The 20,118-nt window shown below is 40.6% G+C and overlaps 1 pseudogene; it reads right to left on the bottom strand.

Moving 5' to 3' along the window:
- Positions 1-307: 307 nt before the first annotated feature.
- On the bottom strand, positions 308-11,756 carry LOC108719655 (annotated as a pseudogene).
- Positions 11,757-20,118: the final 8,362 nt, after the last annotated feature.

The following is a 20,118-nucleotide window of genomic DNA, read 5'->3' as shown; positions in this document are numbered from 1 at the left end:
GGCGAAATTGCCCCGTTTTTTGAATTTCACAAATTACCCACCAAAATTCGCGAAACGGGCAAATAATTTGCGATACACCGATTTTGCCGCCACCGGCGTCAAAGTTGATGCCGGCACCCATTAAAGTTAATGGTCGTCCGGTAATCGTCGGACGCCCATTAAAAAGACGACGGTGATTTTTTGCCAGCGAATTTTCATGGAAATTTTCCGCAAATTTGCACCTTGTCGAATAAATTCACTTATCGCTACTTATAACTGTGTGACTCAGTGTAACTAATACCATGGGAACTGTGCCCAACCTGATGTGTTTCAAGGTAATCTCTGTTGGCGTCTGTGATAAAAGCAGAACGACAATATGGAAATATGAGAGCAGGTTACGCACTGATATAGAGACAATATAACGACTCACAGTACCTGCAATATGGTGGCAGAAAATGCTGTCAGAAATGCCATTACTCGCCCTACATTTTCATAACAATCCTAGCAAAATAAAATGGAAAATAAATTATTTGCTTATAATACACAAAAGCCATGAATATCTTGTAAATTATATCCTTATAAACGGTGAGTTCTGATGTCATCAGTTATAAACGGTGAGTAGTGATGTCATTTCTGTCACATGACTCACTGAAACTTGTGTATTATAATAAATAAAGTACCCCCAGTTGCAAAATATGAGGATATTAGAAGTTACCTCGGAGTTTCTTGACCTGTATAAAAACACTCGGCCTTTGGCCTCCTACTTTTATATGGTCATGAAACTCCTCTGTAACTTAATAATTAATTATATTTTACAAGAGAGGGTACTTTATTCACTATATAATAACACAGCAATGTCAACAGGTATTATTTGTGCATGTCATTTTGGTCACATAATCTGTTAAAACGTATGCCTGATTTCAGTGTATAACCCCCCCTACTTTAAAATATAAGGATATAAGAAATCACTTTCGATTTTAATTACCTGTATAACTCAGATACCCAGTGATACTTTTTCTTTGTAAGGACTGCAGCCTTGTGCCTTTATATGGTCACAGAACAACCCCTCAGTGACTTCTAATATCCTTATCATTTACAGTAGGGGGTACATTATCCCTTATAATACATGAGTGATACTCAGAGTTCCCTGTATAACTCAGCCTGTAGCCTTGTGTCTTTATATGGCCACAGAACAACCCCTCAGTGACTTCTAATATCCTTATGATTTACAGTAGGGGGTACATTATCCCTTATAATACATGAGTGATACTCAGAGTTCCCTGTATAACTCAGCCTGCAGCCTTGTGCCTTTATATGGTCACAGAACAACCCCTCAGTGATTTCTAATATCCTTATCATTTACAGTAGGGGGTACATTATCCCTTATAATACATGAGTGATACTCAGAGTTCCCTGTATAACTCAACCTGCAGCCTTGTGCCTTTATATGGTCACAGAACAACCCCTCAGTGACTTCTAATATCCTTATGATTTACAGTAGGGGGTACATTATCCCTTATAATACATGAGTGATACTCAGAGTTCCCTGTATAACTCAGCCTGCAGCCTTGTGCCTTTATATGGTCACAGACCCCCCCGGATGAGGCTGAGAGCGCTGCACATGATGTTGAGTGTAAGCGACAAGATTCCCAGGGCCGTTACAGGAGTCATTCTGCAATAAGGGGCTTTGTGCAATTAAAAGAAAGTCTTGTGAAAATGGTGTCCTTATCATTCTGCTCTCTTCATGTAATTATCTAAATCATTTTGTCATGGAGAGTGCAGGAAGAACAACCAGGAAGCTGGTTAATTTTAGATCTGAAGCTTTTGCAGCAATGCCGTTATCCATGGATTTCAGCAGACTTTTTTTCTCCGCTGTTGGTCTATGCTACATGTGCCACCTAGTGGCAGAAAGTAGAATGACCGATAAATAATATTTATAATCTGTGTTGAAGGATAAGTAAACCTTTAGCAAAAATGAATGTAAAATTGAGGAGGGTGAAATTTTAAGCACTTTTGCAATATACATTCATTTTTTTTTTTTAATTCCAAGATATTATCGAAAATGAAAATGTAATATAAGCTTCATCATACTGAAATAATAAACTGTCTAAATACAATCAATTAAATATTCTGTAGTGTTTCTGAAATAATCAAGTTTATCTTCACTATTCCTCTCTCAGCATCTGTTTCTCCTCATTCTGTCTTCATGCAGCAGTTGGGTGTCAGATAATCATTGACAGTTAGATCCAATATCCTTTTGCCTAGAAGATGTATAAGAGCTCCCTCTATTAAATAACCAGACATCATGTCTCTCTACATGCAGGATTTGTGCAAAAGGCAGGTATTTTGTTAGATTTTGTTTGTACTGGAATCAGTTATTTGAGTGAGATCTAATACATCTGCTAGGAAAGGAGCCCCCCTATAAGATATATTGGATGTAACGGTCAGTGAATATCTGACACCCAACTGCTGCATGAAGAGAGAATGAAGAGAAACAGATGCTGAGAGAGGAATAGTGAAGATAAAGTTCTTTCTTTTTTCATGATGATGAAGTTTATATTACATTTTAATTTTTGTTATAGTTCCCCTTTAATATGAATGAATTTTGTTACAACAGCGCCACCTGCTGGTCAGTTTCCCACCAGTCTGACCACCAAGTAGTCAAGGAAGTTGTCAGGAGAAAGAAAGAGGCTGCTCTGATGTTCTTCTGATTAGGAATAATATTATAAACCTTTCTCACATCTTTCCTAAGCAGAAGAACATCAGAGCAGCCTCTTTCTTTCTCCTGACAACTTCCTTGACTACTTGGTGGTCAGACTGGTGGGAAACTGACCAGCAGGTGGCGCTGTTGTAACAAAATTCATTCATATTAACAGTACATGTATCCCTTAATATCTTGGAATTAAAGATAAATAAATAATCAATGTAGATTGTAAAAGTGCTTAGAATAGCCCCCTCATCAATTTTACATTCACTTATTTTAAAGGTTTCCTTGTCCTTTAAAAACATATGAATGCATTAGTGTCACTCTGTAGAATATACAGAATAATCATAAAAAAAAAGTGGTTTGATATTTTACATTAAACATGGAACTGGTTGTTTAATATCATATTCTACCTGGCTGTGAAGTTGCCTATCCATTCAGCATCCCATTTGCCTGTTCTACATCGTCCAATTTAACCAAGACCGGAGGAGGCGATGGAACAATTTGGACAGGGGGGTCAATGGGGAAGTTGTAGTTGTGCTTCATCCTCTGGATCGCAGTATCTGCGTGGGACATGGCAACGGCGAGATCAGTTTTAGACTGAGAACATATGGTCTTTGTATTCATGCCAGTCTATATATGCAGGCGCTATCTTTACCCATAATGCTCTGGCATTAGGTGCCAAGATTTATAAATTAGAGCCAGGGAAACCAGATAGAGGGGGAACATTGTAGTTGAATAGACCGGCTTTGGTGCTGTGGGACTGAAGAGGGTGGTGCTGATAGACACCTTTACCTTGGGTGCCAAAGCTCATTAGCCTGTCTGAGAATGTGTATTTAAGCCTGTGTGAGCTACCTGTTTATACCAAATCCTTACATATGGTCTAGTATTAAAATGGAAAGTGAAATTCTGTTAAAAATTTATGTTTTTTTTAAAGGAGAACTAAACCCTAACTAAAGAAGTAGCTAGAAATGTTGTACATGATGTTTTGTGCTTCTGTACCAGCCCAAGGCAACCACAGCCCTTTAGCAGTAAAGATCTGTGTCTCCAAAGATGCCCCAGTAGCTCCCCATCTTCTTTTCTGCTGATTCACTGCACATGCTCTGTGCTGCTGTCACTTACTGAGCTTAGGGAGCCACTCACAATATACAGTACACATAGAATAGAAATGTCACAATATAAGGCTGATTAGTAATTAATACACATAATTACTACATGGCAGCACAGAAACCAGTGCAATTAGCATCAGAATTGAATAATCAGCAAACCTGTAGCATCAGCTTATATTACAGCCAGGGAAGCTCATTTTCTGCTGGATAATTAGTGACGAGCCCTAAGCTTAGCTTCTCAACAGCCAATCAGAGCCCACTGAGCATGTGAGTGTCACAGACACTTTCCAAGATGGTGACCCCCTGTGACAAGTTTGAAGTCCTGGATCATTGTTCCTACTGAGAAGCTGAAACTATAGCCTCGTGCAATAAGTTCACTATATCAAATATAGCATTTTTAGTCACATTAAATTTTAGAGGTTAGTTCTCCTTTAAAAGGACCAACATCAACTTCTGTTCAATGTGTGCTCTGCAAATAGGGGCTTAATTCCATTATAAACTCAGAATTTTTGTTATTGTTTCTTCAACAATAAAAATCACTTCCATTTGACACGTCTTTGGTACTTTAACATTTAAATCCCTTGGATAACTCCTAATCTGTAAATCTGAGACACTGGCTGCAGCTAGAGGACGGAAAGTTCTCATTTATACAAAGAGTATTATTAGTATTTAAACTAACCCTTATGATTACAGTGGTTGGCCAGTAGAGGTAGTAAAGGGTAAAAAACAAAAATATATTTGATTTTTTAAATAAAGGAATAGGCATAAAGCACAAGTCCTGTATATTTGTCTGAATATCGGAGTATAAAAGCCATGATGTAAACTGCACAACACTACATGCCTGGGGTGTAAGGGACTAGAGAGTGTCCTCCTCTGTATATATAGATTATATAACAAGAATGGTGTAATAAACACATTTATATGAAAACAATTGCTTGGTGAGAAGTGATTATTCTTTCAGTAGATAGACTGGTGTACTAGAGTGGGGGTTTAGCCAGTAAAGTCACCAAACTCAAGGAAAGCATATGGCCTAGTGGCCAAGGCAATGGCCGTTCTGTTATAGGAGGCAGAGAATTCCCACAGCAGCTCATTCAAGAAGCAAAAGACCATGGCTGAAGGGAAGGTGCCGGAGCAAATAGTCAAGTAAGGAAATGTCAGCTGTAGAGCAAAAACTACAGGAGACATGATTGCCAGAGGATTATATACTGATTTATTCTACAATTTATACAATACATTACCTTGACCCACTCAACACTGAATATTCTCTCGGGCAGAACAAACAGGGCAAAGTGCTCTCTCCTTTATAGCTTCAATTCCCTCAAACAATGAAGCTCTCACCAGTGATTTATGGATGGTGGAAGACATGGTTAAAGGCAAAATGCTCTTTTTCAGCTTAACCTCACAAAGCATAAAACGTAAAGCTTGGACCCAACTAACTGAAACTTTTCTTAAAAGTAAAAAATCCCAATAACTTGCATAGAGTAAGAGATGATGTACAAAATCATCCTAATGAAACAGATGCCCGGGCATATTGCTTATACTATTCTGTTGGGTCATTCAGGAAGGTCCTGGAGGTTGGGGGAGGCAGAGGGAAACGCAACAAACTTTTGTCGGTCACATTTACATCTCATCCTAAGAAAGTCCTCTGTGAAGTCGAGTGTCTGGTTTTAGGAGTGCTGGGTTAGGAGAGTGCTGCCGGTGTCTGGGTTAGGAGAGTGCTGCTAGTGTCTGGGTGAGGAGAGCACTGATGGTGTCTGAATTAGTAGAGCTCTGGGTTAGGAGAATGCTGCCAGTGTCTGGGTTAGGAGAGCGCTGCCCATGTCTGGGTTAGGAGAGCTCTGGGTTAGGAGAATGCTGCCGGTGTCTGGGTTAGGAGAGCGCTGGGTTAGGAGAGTGCTGCCGGTGTCTGGATTAGGAGAGCGCTGGGTTAGGAGAGTGCTGCTGGTGTCTGGGTTAGGAGAGCGCTGTCCGTGTTAGGAGAGCGCTGGGTTAGGAGAGTGCTGCCAGTGTCTGGGTTAGGAGAGCACTGCCCGTGTCTGGGTTAGGAGAGCGCTGGGTTAGGAGAGTGCTGGGTTAGGAGAGTGCTGCCAGTGTCTGGGATAGGAGAGTGCTGGGTTAAGAGAGTGCTGCCAGTGTCTGGGTTAGTAGAGCGCTGCTGGTGTCTGGGTTAGAAGAGCGCTGGGTTAGGAGAGTGCTGCCGGTGTCTGGGTTAGAAGAGCGCTGGGTTAGGAGAGGGCTGCCCGTGTCTGGATTAGGAGAGCTCTGGGTTAGGAGAGTGCTGCCGGTGTCTGGGTTAGGAGAGCGCTGGGTTAGGAGAGTGCTGCCAGTGTCTGGGATAGGAGAGCGCTGGGTTAAGAGAGTGCTGCCAGTGTCTGGGTTAGAAGAGCGCTGCCGGTGTCTGGGTTAGAAGAGCGCTGGGTTAGTAGAGCGTTGCCAGTGTCTGGGTTAGAAGAGTGCTGGGTAAGGGGAGCGCTGGATTAGGAAAGCACTGCCGGCGTCTGGGTTAGGAGAAGGAGTGCAGGGCACGGGTCTGGGCCAGCTATCCTAATCCAGCGCTCCCAGGCCCGGATTTGTGGAAAGGCCCCCTAGGCCCGGGCCTAGGGCGGCAGGATTTTAGGGGGGCGGCATGCTGCCCAACCACACCCACATTTGTTCAAAAACACTGGGGATGAGCAGTAGATACAATCATTTTTTAAATTTCCCCATTTCTCCAGTGCAGATGATGAAAATTTGCACGAATAAAGGGGTGGGGACAGGGGCGGCGAACGGCAGTGGGCCTAGGGGTGCCCACTATGTAAATCCGGCCCTGAGCGCTCCCTTAACCCAGAAATAACCCAAAATAACCGGGGCACACCAGGTTTTTTCCCTGTGTCCCAACGGCCCAGTCTGCCCTGAATGGGAGAGGTCCTTATCCTATTTAGAAATTTATGTGATCTGTGCTGGAATTATCCCAAATATCCAGGAAAAAAAATCATACGATTTGGTTTTCCCTTGATTTTATCGAGTTTTTCCCTGAACCGATTAAATCAAGCTTTTTATTAATAATAAATGAAGTCAAATTGTGGATCCTAGCTTGGTCGGACTTTTTTAAATAAAATAATCCGAAAAATTCAGATTTTGATAAATAACCCCCCATAATGTCAAAAATAAATCTTTGCCATTGCATTGCTTACTGTATATTGAAGTCAAACACTTTGGCTGTGCCTCTTGGAGGTTGCTGGGAAATGGTTAGTGTGAGGGCCTTTAGCTTCCTCTTGCACTCCAGCAGCTGCTTATTCAGGTGGAAATCAGTGGAGGCTGAGAGAGGGAGGCCGTCCTGGAGCCGGACTATACAGGCATAGAAGATCATTGGCATCCTCCCTCAGAGTGGTCATGAAGTCAGCATCTGCACCATAAGCACATGACAATGTTACACATTCATTCGTTTGTATGGTTCATTCATACACTACAGCAGATAAATCTCCTGCAAATGGACAAGTAGTTCAGCTCTTAAAGTCACAGTCACAGCTGGCCCCGCGGAGTTATGGTTCTCAACTTGCTACATGGCAAAAGGGCCCTGATCCAGAACACTGTCTAGACCTAAGGGTACTTTTATTAAACTATGGGTTCCCTACTAGCAATGGAATTATGAGTGTCCTGCCTTAATTTGCAGGTACCCAACTAGACAGAAGAAACAGGAGAGGAAAATTATTGATGCCATTGAATCATGTGTTGGTGAAGACTTTTGAGGCCACTAGGATAGACAAGGATAACAAACCTGACCTTCCTCATGAAGCACAGGTGACTAAATTGATACTGTATTAGGGCCAAGGGCTAAGAGAAGCAGATCCATTCCATGCCCCAATCTCCATTGATCGCTGTGTGTGACTGCCATAAACCCATCTTATTCAAATCAGTGGAGATGGGGCACGGAGTGGATCCTCTTCTCTCAGCCTGAAAGAAATACACATGGTCAGAGCAGTAGAGCAAACGCTCTATCTGCCTTTGGCTTAAAATTGGATATATTATGTGGAGACCTATTTGGGAAACTGTAAATTAATAGTAATAGTCATAAACATGATGGAAGACCCCAACACAAGACATTCTGGAGGAACACCATCCATATGGTCGGCAGGTGTTAAAGTCAACTTGAAGGTGCTTAAAACTAAAACTATAACTCTTTTACATTTACCCTGCAGTAAAGGAAGAACCAGCTAAAGTTCTCTGGCACTGAGCTCTAAATAAATAATACGTTTATTTACCTGGAGCACAATGTGCTTCCTGTTCATCAGGATCCGAGTCATCCCCTGATCATCTTGCCATTTGGCACAGTCCATCAGCACAAGGATCTCCGCACTCCCAGAGTTTAACCATTTTGCACATCTATATCTGATTTTGAAATCTTCACTTCTCCTTATGAGAACCTATATAGAAGAAAAATATGTTCTGGTGACCATTTCATTTATATTATCCATTATGCAAGAAAGTAAAAATAATATATGCTGGGTACACAAAAATAAAGTCATGAGTTAACAGGTTATCATTTAAATGTATTGAATCATATATGCACAACAAAAGTAGCAGGTTCCAAAATTGTGGAGCTGGTATGTAGGGGAGCCTGCAGCAGTGGATGAGAAGACAAAACTTCGGCCACTTAGGCCCCAATTAGGCCCCAATGTTTCCATACATCTGTAACCTTGTTATGAGCTAAGGCAGGGGTCCCCGATCTTTTTTACCTGTTAACCACATTGTAAAAAAAAAAAAAAGTTGAGGATGAATAAAGCATGAAAAAAGTTCCTGAGGTGCCATATGAGGGCTGTGATTGGCTCTGGCAGTACACCTGGTTTTTATGCAACCAAAGCTTGACTTCAAGCCTGGAATTCAAAATAAGCACCTGCTTTGAGGCCACCAGGAGCTTATGAGTCACTGGTTGGGGATCACTGAGCTATGGGAGCGCAGCCTGAAGGCCAGTTAGGGGGAGATTTGGGGTGAGTGCTTATTTGTGCACTGGGTACCCCTGGAACTATAGCAGGGTGACTGTTACCCCAATGTTTCTATATATCTGTAATCTTGTTATGAGCTAAGGGGGGCCAGCATGAAAGCCAGTTAGGGGGAGATTTCGGGTGAGTGCGTATTTGTGCCCTGGGTACCCCTGGAACTATAGCAGGGTGACTGTTACCCCAATGTTTCTATATATCTGTAACCTTGTTATGAGCTAAGGGGACCCAGCCTGAAGGCCAGTTAGGGGGAGAATTGGGTGAGAACTTATTTGTGCCCTGGGTACCCCTGGAACTATAGCAGGGTGACTGTTACCCCAATATTTCTATATATCTGTAACCTTGTTATGAGCTAAGGGGGCCCAGTCTGAAGGTCAGTTAGGGGGAGATTGGGGTGAGTGTTTATTTGTACCCTGGGTACCCCTGGAATTATAGCAGGGTGACTGTTACCCCAATGTTTCTATATATCTGTAACCTTGTTATGAGCTAAGGGGGCCCAGTCTGAAGGTCAGTTAGGGGGAGATTGGGGTGAGTGTTTATTTGTACCCTGGGTACCCCTGGAACTATAGCAGGGTGACTGTTACCCCAATGTTTCTATATATCTGTAACCTTGTTATGAGCTAAGGGGGCCCAGCCTGAAGGCCAGTTAGGGGGAGAATTGGGTGAGAACTTATTTGTGCCCTGGGTACCCCTGGAACTATAGCAGGGTGACTGTTACCCCAATATTTCTATATATCTGTAACCTTGTTATGAGCTAAGGGGGCCCAGTCTGAAGGTCAGTTAGGGGGAGATTGGGGTGAGTGTTTATTTGTACCCTGGGTACCCCTGGAATTATAGCAGGGTGACTGTTACCCCAATGTTTCTATATATCTGTAACCTTGTTATGAGCTAAGGGGGCCCAGTCTGAAGGTCAGTTAGGGGGAGATTGGGGTGAGTGTTTATTTGTACCCTGGGTACCCCTGGAACTATAGCAGGGTGACTGTTACCCCAATGTTTCTATATATCTGTAACCTTGTTATGAGCTAAGGGGGCCCAGTCTGAAGGTCAGTTAGGGGGAGATTTGGGGTGAGTGCGTATTTGTGCCCTGGGTACCCCTGGAACTATAGCAGGGTGACTGTTACCCCAATGTTTCTATATATCTGTAACCTTGTTATGAGCTAAGGGGGCCCAGTCTGAAGGTCAGTTAGGGGGAGATTGGGGTGAGTGTTTATTTGTACCCTGGGTAACCCTGGAACTATAGCAGGGTGACTGTTACCCCAATGTTTCTATATATCTGTAACCTTGTTATGAGCTAAGGGGGCCCAGTCTGAAGGTCAGTTAGGGGGAGATTTGGGGTGAGTGATTATTTGTGCCCTGGGTACCCCTGGAACTATAGCAGGGTGACTGTTACCCCAATGTTTCTATATATCTGTAACCTTGTTATGAGCTAAGGGGGCCCAGTCTGAAGGTCAGTTAGGGGGAGATTTGGGGTGAGTGCTTATTTGTACCCTGGGTACCCCTGGAACTATAACAGGGTGACTGTTACTCCAATGTTTCTATATATCTGTAACCTTGTTAAGAGCTATGGGAGCCCAGCCTGAAGGTGAATTAGGGAGAGATTTAGAGTAAGTGCTTTTTTGCAGTGCTACAAAAACCAGGAGCAATTGAAGGCTGTTTTGTGGCTGTTTTTGATATTGAACCCAAAAGAGTCAATAAAATAGCCTTCAATTGGGTTCAGGAACCTCCAGCTGTTATGCACTGTTCCATGTACGCAATTGTCTATACAATGTATCAAAAAAGAATAGAGCCCCAACTAAATGTTAAACCTCAAACACTATAAGGCCATAAGTATGTGTACACCATTTTGTGTTGCAGAAGTTGATCATTAAAGCTACACCCATCTTTTCCAACTACATCATACAATGACAATACTGAAAATTACATTGTTCCTATTTTGTAGAGAAGGCTCTTTTAACTACAATACAAAAACGCACAAAGCAAGGTGTACACAAACTGGGTTTGCTGAGATGGGAAAGAACTTGACTGACCTTCACAGAGCCCAGACCCCAACCCAACTGATCTACATATTATCTACATATAAATATAATTACATATTTATGCCTTTGAATTTGGAATGAGATGTTGGACAGGTAGGTGTCCACATACTTTTGGCCATATAGCGTACTTAAAAACTTTAATTGCTATTTTACAGAAAATAAATAAAGTATCTGTTTATATTGTCACATGCAGGCCTGGACTGGCAGTCTGTGGAGTCTGGCAAATGCCTGAGGAGCGGCTGTAAAATGCTATAAAGAGTCACTGTGGGTGGGAGCTGTTTGGGCCTCTATGTACTTAAAATGCCAGGGCCTATTGTGAATCCTAGTCTGGACCTGGTCACAAATATCCGGAAGGGGCTTTTTACAGTGAGAGCTGTGAAGATGTGGAATTCTCTACCTAAATCGGTCGTAGCTTTAAGAAGGGGTTGGATGGTGTTTAGCAAGTGAGGGAATACAGGGATATGGGAGATAGCTCATAGTACAAGTTGATCCAGGGACTGGTCCCATTGCATTTCGGAGTCAGGAAGGAATTTTTTCCCCCTCTGAGGCAAATTGGAGAGGCTGCAAACAGGGTTTTTTTTTTTTTGCCTTCCTCTGGATCAGCTGGCAGTTAGGCAGGTTAAAATAGAGTTAAAAGGTTGAACTTGATGGATATGTGTTTTTTTCGACCCAACTTACTATGTTACATTCCTTTTAGAATATACTCTTGCAGTTTAGTAGTATTATTAAAGACCTACTACATATCTAGAGGATTTCACTCACCCACTTATCAGATCTAGTAATTCCAAGGAACAAACACCAGTAGAGTAATTGGAAGACTTTAATGACCCTTGTTCCTCTGCACAAGCTCATAAGCCTCTTTACTTTAACAGGGAATCTGCTCCTGCCAAAGACAAATTAAATATTAATACACATGGAAAGCTCCTGTATGGCAGCACAGCAGACTATAAACCCTGGGCCTGTCCATGCTGAACTGGGAATTCCCTGCATCCACAGCTCTGGTAGAGAGAAAAAACGGACACAAAACCCTCTGTTATTTGTTAGTTTATTCTCTGCAGATGGGACTTGACTAGCATCAGCTAAGCCTCCAGCTTGTGTTCAGCCACAGTTCCCAGTATCCTTATGCAGATACCAGCTGATGGCTTATGTTTATTGGTTGCTTGTGTTATTATTTATATTCTTATTAACATTTATTTATATAGCGCCAGCATATTTCGCAGCGCTGTATATCAACCTGCACCAGCAAATTTACACTTTTGCAGGAGGTCTGTAATCTGTATAACTATACTATATAGGCCATGTAGCACTATACTGGACTTTATTATAATGTATTCTGTCATACTGTACTATACTATATATTGTACTGTACTTATACTGTACTGAACTATAATGTATTATATCATACTGTACCATACTGTTCTCATACTGTACTGAATTATAATGTACTTTATTATACTGTACCATACTGTGCTTATAGGGGCAGATTTATTATGTGGTGTAAAAAACTGCAGAATAATTCGGCACATATCGCTGTGACAAAAAAGGGCGTAAAAATGGCATTTTTTGTACTGTACCATACTTTACTATACTGTATTATACTGTACCATACTGTACTATACTGTATTATATTATACTGTAGCATACTGTACTTATACTGTTCTATACTGTATTATATTATACTGTACCATACTGTACTTATACTGGTCTATACTGTATTATATTATACTGTACCATACTGTACTTATACTGTTCTATACTGTATTATATTATACTGTACCATACTGTACTTATACTGTTCTATACTGTATTATATTATACTGTAGCATACTGTACTTATCCTGGTCTATACTGTATTATATTATACTGTACCATACTGTACTTATACTGGTCTATACTGTATTATATTGTACTGTACCATACTGTACTTATACTGTTCCATAATGTATTATATTGTACTGTACTTATACTGGTCTATACGTTATTATATTATACTGTACCATACTGTACTTATACTGTTCTATACTGTATTATATTATACTGTACCATACTGTACTTATACTGGTCTATACTGTATTATATTGTACTGTACCATACTGTACTTATACTGTTCCATAATGTATTATATTGTACTGTACTTATACTGGTCTATACGTTATTATATTATACTGTACCATACTGTACTTATACTGTTCCATAATGTATTGTATTGTACTGTACCATACTGTACTTATACTGGTCTATACGTAATTATATTATACTGTACCATACTGTACTTATACTGGTCTATAATGTATTATATTGTACTGTACCATACTGTACTTATACTGGTCTATATTTTATTATACTTTACTGTACCATACTGTACTTATACCGTTCTATAATGTGTTATACTATACTGTACCATACTGTACTTATACTGGTCTATAATGTGTTATATTGTACTGTACCATAATGTTCTTATACTGGTCTATACTTTATTATATTGTACTGTACCATACTGTACTTATATTGTACTATGTATTGCATTATGCTTACCACACTGTATTATAAAGTATTATCATACTGTACCATACAGTACTGAACTATATTTTATTGTACTTAATCATACTGTACTGAACTATACTACACTACTGATCTACTAAAATGTAATCAAAATGTAAAGAAGTGGGTACATTACCCCACATGCCATTGACTTATTGACATATGAGTTTTCTGTATAAAACAAATCTAATATAATCCAAGGCATGGCTAAATCCTTCTTCAGCCATGTTGATAATAGACAACAATGACAGTCAGTGAAGGATTTGCAAGGTCTATTGCACTGCTGCTTCCTACTCTAAAGTCACCCAGCAGCCCACAGAGGATGATGGGAATCAAAGGTCACCAACAGCTGGAAGACCATTGTCTGTCTCAGCCATTGGGAGGACAGGAAGCTCGTAGCGTAGATCTACAGATGAGTGCAAAGTATCTTTAGGAAGCCGGCCTAAGACATTAACTCAGCCAGCGTGGCTTGTGGTTTAGTGTAGCCAGCCTGTACGGAGTTGTTTTCTTTTTGTTTACACTGAGTCAGACGCTGATATCACTTGCCACGCATATACCAAGTAAACTATTCGGCTATACTGCTTGGCACTTACAGGTCTGGAGCTAAAAATTCTAAGGCCTATTAGCTAGAATATTCAATTTAATTAAATAAAAATGAAGACTGTGCCCTGAGTGCAAATTTACACACACATCCCATGCACACTCCCCCATTCACCTCCCCAGGAAAACACACTCATTTCATATACAAAACAAATCAATTTTGGCTTGAGTGCAAATAATGCAAATATACGAATGTGGTAAGGTGGACACTCGGGTCGGTTTATTTACATCGAGCAAACAGAGCTGCTGAGCTTTAGGCGGCTGTGAATAAAGACACACAAGCAGCCTGTCCTATGCTCATAATTAGGTTTGTTACAAAGTCACCACTTTCAGTAGCTGTGGGTGGAAGTGACAGTTGCACTGAATGAGTCCGAGCACAATATAAGCAGCAGCAGCTCAGACAGGATCGTGCCCCCAGTGTTGCTGTAATTGTAGCACAGACCATTGCTGCTAAAAACCTGATCTCAGAAATGGTTCCGTCTGTGATGTCATCACATACCTCCCAACATTTTGGAAGTAAAAAGAGGGACAAAAAAAAAATTTTCCGCACGTAGCGCAGCAATTTTTTTGACCACACCCCTTTCTGTGACCACACCCCATAATTACCATGTTTGTTTTACAAAATTTGGCAGGTTATGAAAGTTTGAAAATATTTCTCCTTATCTAAACTGTGTTTTTGGGTCTCAAAATTGTTACAAAGTATCTTATTTGCACCTGTTATCTGTTCTGGGCTCTCTGCTAAAAGCCAATTAAGTGAGAAACTTTGTTTCTTTTTCTGGCTGTTCAGTGCAGAGAAAAGAGGGACTTTCCAGTACAAATGAGGGACTGCGGGTTGAGCTGTCAAAAGAGGGACTGTCCCTCCGAAAAAGGGACAGTTGGGAGGTATGTCATCACCCTAGCATTTGGCCCTCGGGGGCCCCTACCTGTCAGCACAAAACAGCAGCTAATGCAGGTGTAAAAGCAGCAGCAGATTGAGGTGTCCCCAGTAGCACAATAATAAGGCAGGCCTCCTCCTCCTCATCCTCTCCCTTTGTTAGTGCATGCTCAGCTATCAGGATGTGGCCTTAAAGCTGCAATGCCAATTATAAAAGGGCAACCAAGTGGTTGTCTATCAGTACAAGGTAGTTCTTTTATAAGTATTTATTTAAATTTTTAGTACTGCAAAGTACGGGGAATTTCCAGTATAACATAAATTTTTTACACCGATGGGCCCCTCCCTTTTTTCAGCTGGGAATTGCAGCTAGAGAGATGCAGTTAGAGAGTATGCTGAAAATATTTAACAATAAAAGGTATGGGATTCGTGATCCGGAAAGCCATTATCCAGAAAGCTCTGAATTACAGAAAGGCCGTCTCCCATAGACTCCATTTTATCCAAATAATCCACATTTTTAAAAATGATTTCCTATTTCTGTGTAATAATAAAACAGTAGCTTGTACTTGATCCCAACTAAAATATAATTAATCATTATTGGAAGCAAAACCAGTCTATTCAGTTTATTTAATATTTACATGATTTTCTAGTAGACTAAAGGTATGAAGATCCAAATTATGGAAAGATCCATTATCGGAAAACCCCAGGTCCTGAGCATTCTGGATAACAGGTCCCATACCTGTATATAAGTCAATGGGAAAGGTCACTAACCCATTTGGAAGTTTCTGAGGTCTGCATTGAAATTAGCCCGATTATCCAACTATTTCGGACTTTTCAGGCATAAATCCGAAAAATTTGGGCTTTTCGTGTTAGTCCCAGATCTGATTAAATCAAGCTTTTTTACTAACAAGTAAGGTCCAATCATGGATTCTAGTTTGGTCTGATTTTTTTTATTTAAATAGTCAGAAAAATTTGGATTTTAATAAAAAAAGGCCCAAGTATACACATAATACTATTCCTAATTTTATGGTAAAGTCAGTTTATGACTTTGGTTTGGGGCTGCACTGTGAAACAGCTGTACTTACTACAGAAACAGAGGACTGCCTACTCTTTAAATTCAATAAAACTTGGGAGGTGAAGCTCTCATTCCCCTGCAGGACTGAGCAAGACTTATTAATGATCTGTATGGCTGACAAGGGGTGGTTCACCTTTAAGGTAACTTTTAGTATTTAATAGTATTGCAAATTCTAAGCAACTTTTCAATTGGTTTTCATTATTTTTTTTTTTATGGTTTTATAATTACTTGCCTTTTTCTTCTGACTCTTTGCAGCTTTCATATGGGCGTCGCTGACCCCTTCAAAAAAGCAAATGCTATGTAAGGCTACAAATGTATTGTTATTGCTACTTTTCTTTCTAGTAAGGTTCTCTCCTATTCATATTCCAGTCTCTTATTCAAATCAATGCATTGCCATACCTCCCAACTGTCCCTTTTTCGGAGGGACAGTCCCTCTTTTGACAGCTCAACCCGCAGTCCCTCATTTGTACTGGAAAGTCCCTCTTTTCTCTGCACTGAACAGCCAGAAAAAGAAACAAAGTTTCTCACTTAATTGGCTTTTAGCAGAGATCCCAGAACAACTAACAGGTGCAAATAAGTTACTTTGTAACAATTTTGAGACACAAAAACACAGTTTAGATAAGGAGAAATATTTTCAAACTTTCATAACCTGCCAAATTTTTTAAAACAAACATGGTAATTAGGGGGTGTGGCCACAGAAAGGGTGTGGTCAAAAAAATTGCTGCGCTACATGCGGAAAAAAAAATGTTGTCCCTCTTTTTACTTCCAAAATGTTGGGAGGTATGCATTGCTGCTAGGGTAAATTGGACCCTAGCTACCAGATTGTTTACAATGCAAACTGGAGAGCTGCTGAATAAAAAGCTAAATAACTCAAAAACCTTAAATTTTAAAAAATTAAAACCAACTGCAAATTGTCTCAGAATATCCCTCTCTACACCATACTAAAATTTATCTCAAAGGTAAACACCCCCTTTAGAACAGAGACACACGGTCAGATTAGTTAGGCTTAAGTTCTCCTTTAAGCATTCATCCCCAAACAAAAAGTCTTAAAAACAACTTAATTTTAATTAGTTTCACTTCGGGCGACTTCAGAAAATGAATCGCTCTGAGTGCCATCCCGCCAATGATTTACATTCTAGCCGGCGGGAAGTCAGGGAAAGGCAGTTCAGGGAAATTAGTCGCCCCAAAGAAGGGGAAAATTGTTGCCAGGCTAATCTCCCCGAATCTGACCGTGTGTCTCTGCCCTTAACATGGCTCCAAGCTTACCTTGATGCACAAACAAACTGTGCAAATGTATGCAGCCATTAATGATGACTGGATCCAGGATACAGGCAGCTAAACAATACACACAGACTTACCCACATCCGTGTCTGGTGGCTGCTGTTTGCATTTAAATATCAGGGTTTTTTTAAATTAAGTTGTTTTAAGGACTTTTTGTTTATCATAATGACAGTGTGAAGGAATGGATGCTTAAAGGAGAACTAAAGCCTAACTAAGGAGTAGCTAGAAATGTTGTACATTATGTTCCGAGTTTCTGTACTATCCCAAGGCAACCACAGCCCTTTAGCAGTAAAGATCTGTGTCTCCAAAGATGCCCCAGTAGCTCCCCATCTTCTTTTCTGCTGATTCACTGATTCACATGCTCTGTGCTGCTGTCACTTACTGAGTTTAGGGAGCCACTCACAATATACAGTACACATAGAATAGAAATGTCACAATATAAGGCTGATTAGTAATTAATACACATAATTACTACATGGCAGCACAGAAACCAGTGCAATTAGCATCAGAATTGAATAATCAGCAAACCTGTAGCATCAGCTTATATTACAGCCAGGGAAGCTCATTTTCTGCTGGATAATTAGTGACGAGCCCTAAGCTTAGCTTCTCAACAGCCAATCAGAGCCCACTGAGCATGTGAGTGTCACAGACACTTTCCAAGATGGTGACCCCCTGTGACAAGTTTGAAGTCCTGGATCATTGCTGCTATTGACAAGCTGAAACTTTAGCCTCGTGCAATAAGTTCACTATATAAAATATGGCATTTTTTGCCACATTAAATTTTAGGGGTTTGTTCTCCTTTCAATAAACTGTGACTGTTGCCAAGGGGACTGCACTTGTGGGTAATGTTACAGCTGGTTTAACTGAGAGAGGTGCAGCAGGCCTAAAGAATAGCTGGACATCACAATTATCCTTTATTTTTAAATAAAGAATAATGATAATATCCTGCTAGTGTATTAGAGAGATTATACGTCATTTCCATCAGACCATGCCCTAACGGAGCTTACAGTCTTAGGTCCCTATCATATTTACATATTATTATAGGAGGATGATTATTTAAACCACCGGTGGGGCTGCAATTTGTTGGGCATGACGCAGAGCTAAATTTACTAACCTTCTACCCCCAGCTATGCATCTCTTTCTTAAAAAATGCATTGGCTTGAGGGACTTTAATTGCAGAGTGCTGCCTGCCATGTTTATTTAGAGCAATGCATACCTGGAAAAAAATTATCTATGATAAAGTACCCCAGGTTTTTATGCTTAATGGTGCACTATCCATGAACAGCAACAACAAGGGCTTATTCAGAAGGGTCACAAATAATTAAAAAATAAAAAGGTTTTATTCAAATCTGCTTTATAAATTCAACATCTCCAAATGCCTTAAGTGTTTTGTGTCCTACACGCCTATGAGCCCATGACTAAGTGCCTGTAGGATATAAAACAAATTGGGCATTTGGAGATGTTGAATTTATAAAGCAGCTTTGACTAAAACACTTTTTTTTTATTGTACTTTTGTGACCCTTGTGGATCCTTTGAGTACCTCAAAGTTCACTCCCAAAAGCTAAGAGTCTGGGGTTGGAACACCTGGACCCCCGTTTCTACTCGGTGAGTACCTCTATAGTTGGTCCTTTATGTGCCAATCGTTTCTTTGTGTGAGGTGCAACATGCCAGTGCAGAAGGTTAGTAATTTGGTTCATTGAGGAGGTGCCTAACAAATTGCCAACCCCCAGTTCTATCTGTTTCTTCAGTTTTATCATTGAAACCCTTTCCAAGCACCTCCACCCACAAGCAAACATTGATACTCACCTAGTGGCTTCCAGTAAAGCCTGAGGGCTCAGCCATGTACGGTATGTGTAAGAGGTGGGGTAAGCTGGGACTCTAAATTTGGAGCACGCAACGACCAACCTTAAGTATCAACCCAAAGGCATAGCAAAGCCAACTGATCTGATACTCAGAGGCTCAGTATAACTGCATGGCATAATATTAACAGTGACTAGTGATGAGCAAATTTATTTACCAGCCATGGAATCTCAGCAAAATTCCGAATTTAGATATGTGCAAATTGTTTCACGATAGTGTCACAGAAAATTTGTTGTAAAAGAACGCCCATAAGAAAAAAACGCCCATTGACTTTAAAGTATTAGAACAAAAAAGTCGCAATATGAAAAAAAGCCCATTGACTTTAAGGTTGGTGGCAGACATGAAGATTGAGGTGAAATTAGTCGCCCAGCAACAAATTTCCTCTTCTTCGGGCGAATAATCATAACGAAGTGCCTTCCCGTCTGTAAGAATTTGAATCGCCACCAGGAAGGCATACATAGTAATTTGTTTTCCGAAGTTGCACGCAGTTGCTTAACGTGGAAACTTTGGTGCCCTCGGAAAATGAAGCGCTACGTATGCCATCGTATGCATTCTTGCTGGTGCAGAGGCATTTTGGGGAGATTAGTTGCCCAAAGAAGAGGAGATTTGTCGCTGGGCGACTAATCTCCCCCGAATCGTCAAGCCTGGCACCAGCCTAATGCATTTGGAGCGAGAAGAATTGTTGCGCGTGTAAAAATCTGTTGCACGTAAAAATACCCATTGACTTCAATGCGTTACGCAAAAATTTCTCTAACAGTGATCCTTTGAGGCCAAGCTGGTGCTTTACAGGCCACATGCAGCCCTCTCTCTCATACTTTGTGGCTCTTTGATACCTTGTCTCAACAATTTTACATTCACTTATTTTAAAGGACATGGAAAGCCTTCATTTTCCTTCCATGTATATAAGTTGAGCACATTTTCCCTACCCAAATGGCATTATTTGTACTGTACACACCCCCTCCATTTGCACGCATTATTTAATTTCCCTAAAACAAATAGCAGCTTTCACCAGGGGGGCATTTTCCCTCTGATACATCATCAGCACATTTATATCTATGTAATTAAGGGGATGCTGCAACCTTACTA

The sequence above is a fragment of the Xenopus laevis genome, chromosome 6S, assembly GCF_017654675.1.
Source record: "Xenopus laevis strain J_2021 chromosome 6S, Xenopus_laevis_v10.1, whole genome shotgun sequence".
Taxonomy (NCBI): domain Eukaryota; kingdom Metazoa; phylum Chordata; class Amphibia; order Anura; family Pipidae; genus Xenopus; species Xenopus laevis.
This window is presented reverse-complemented; position numbering and strand designations above follow the sequence as displayed.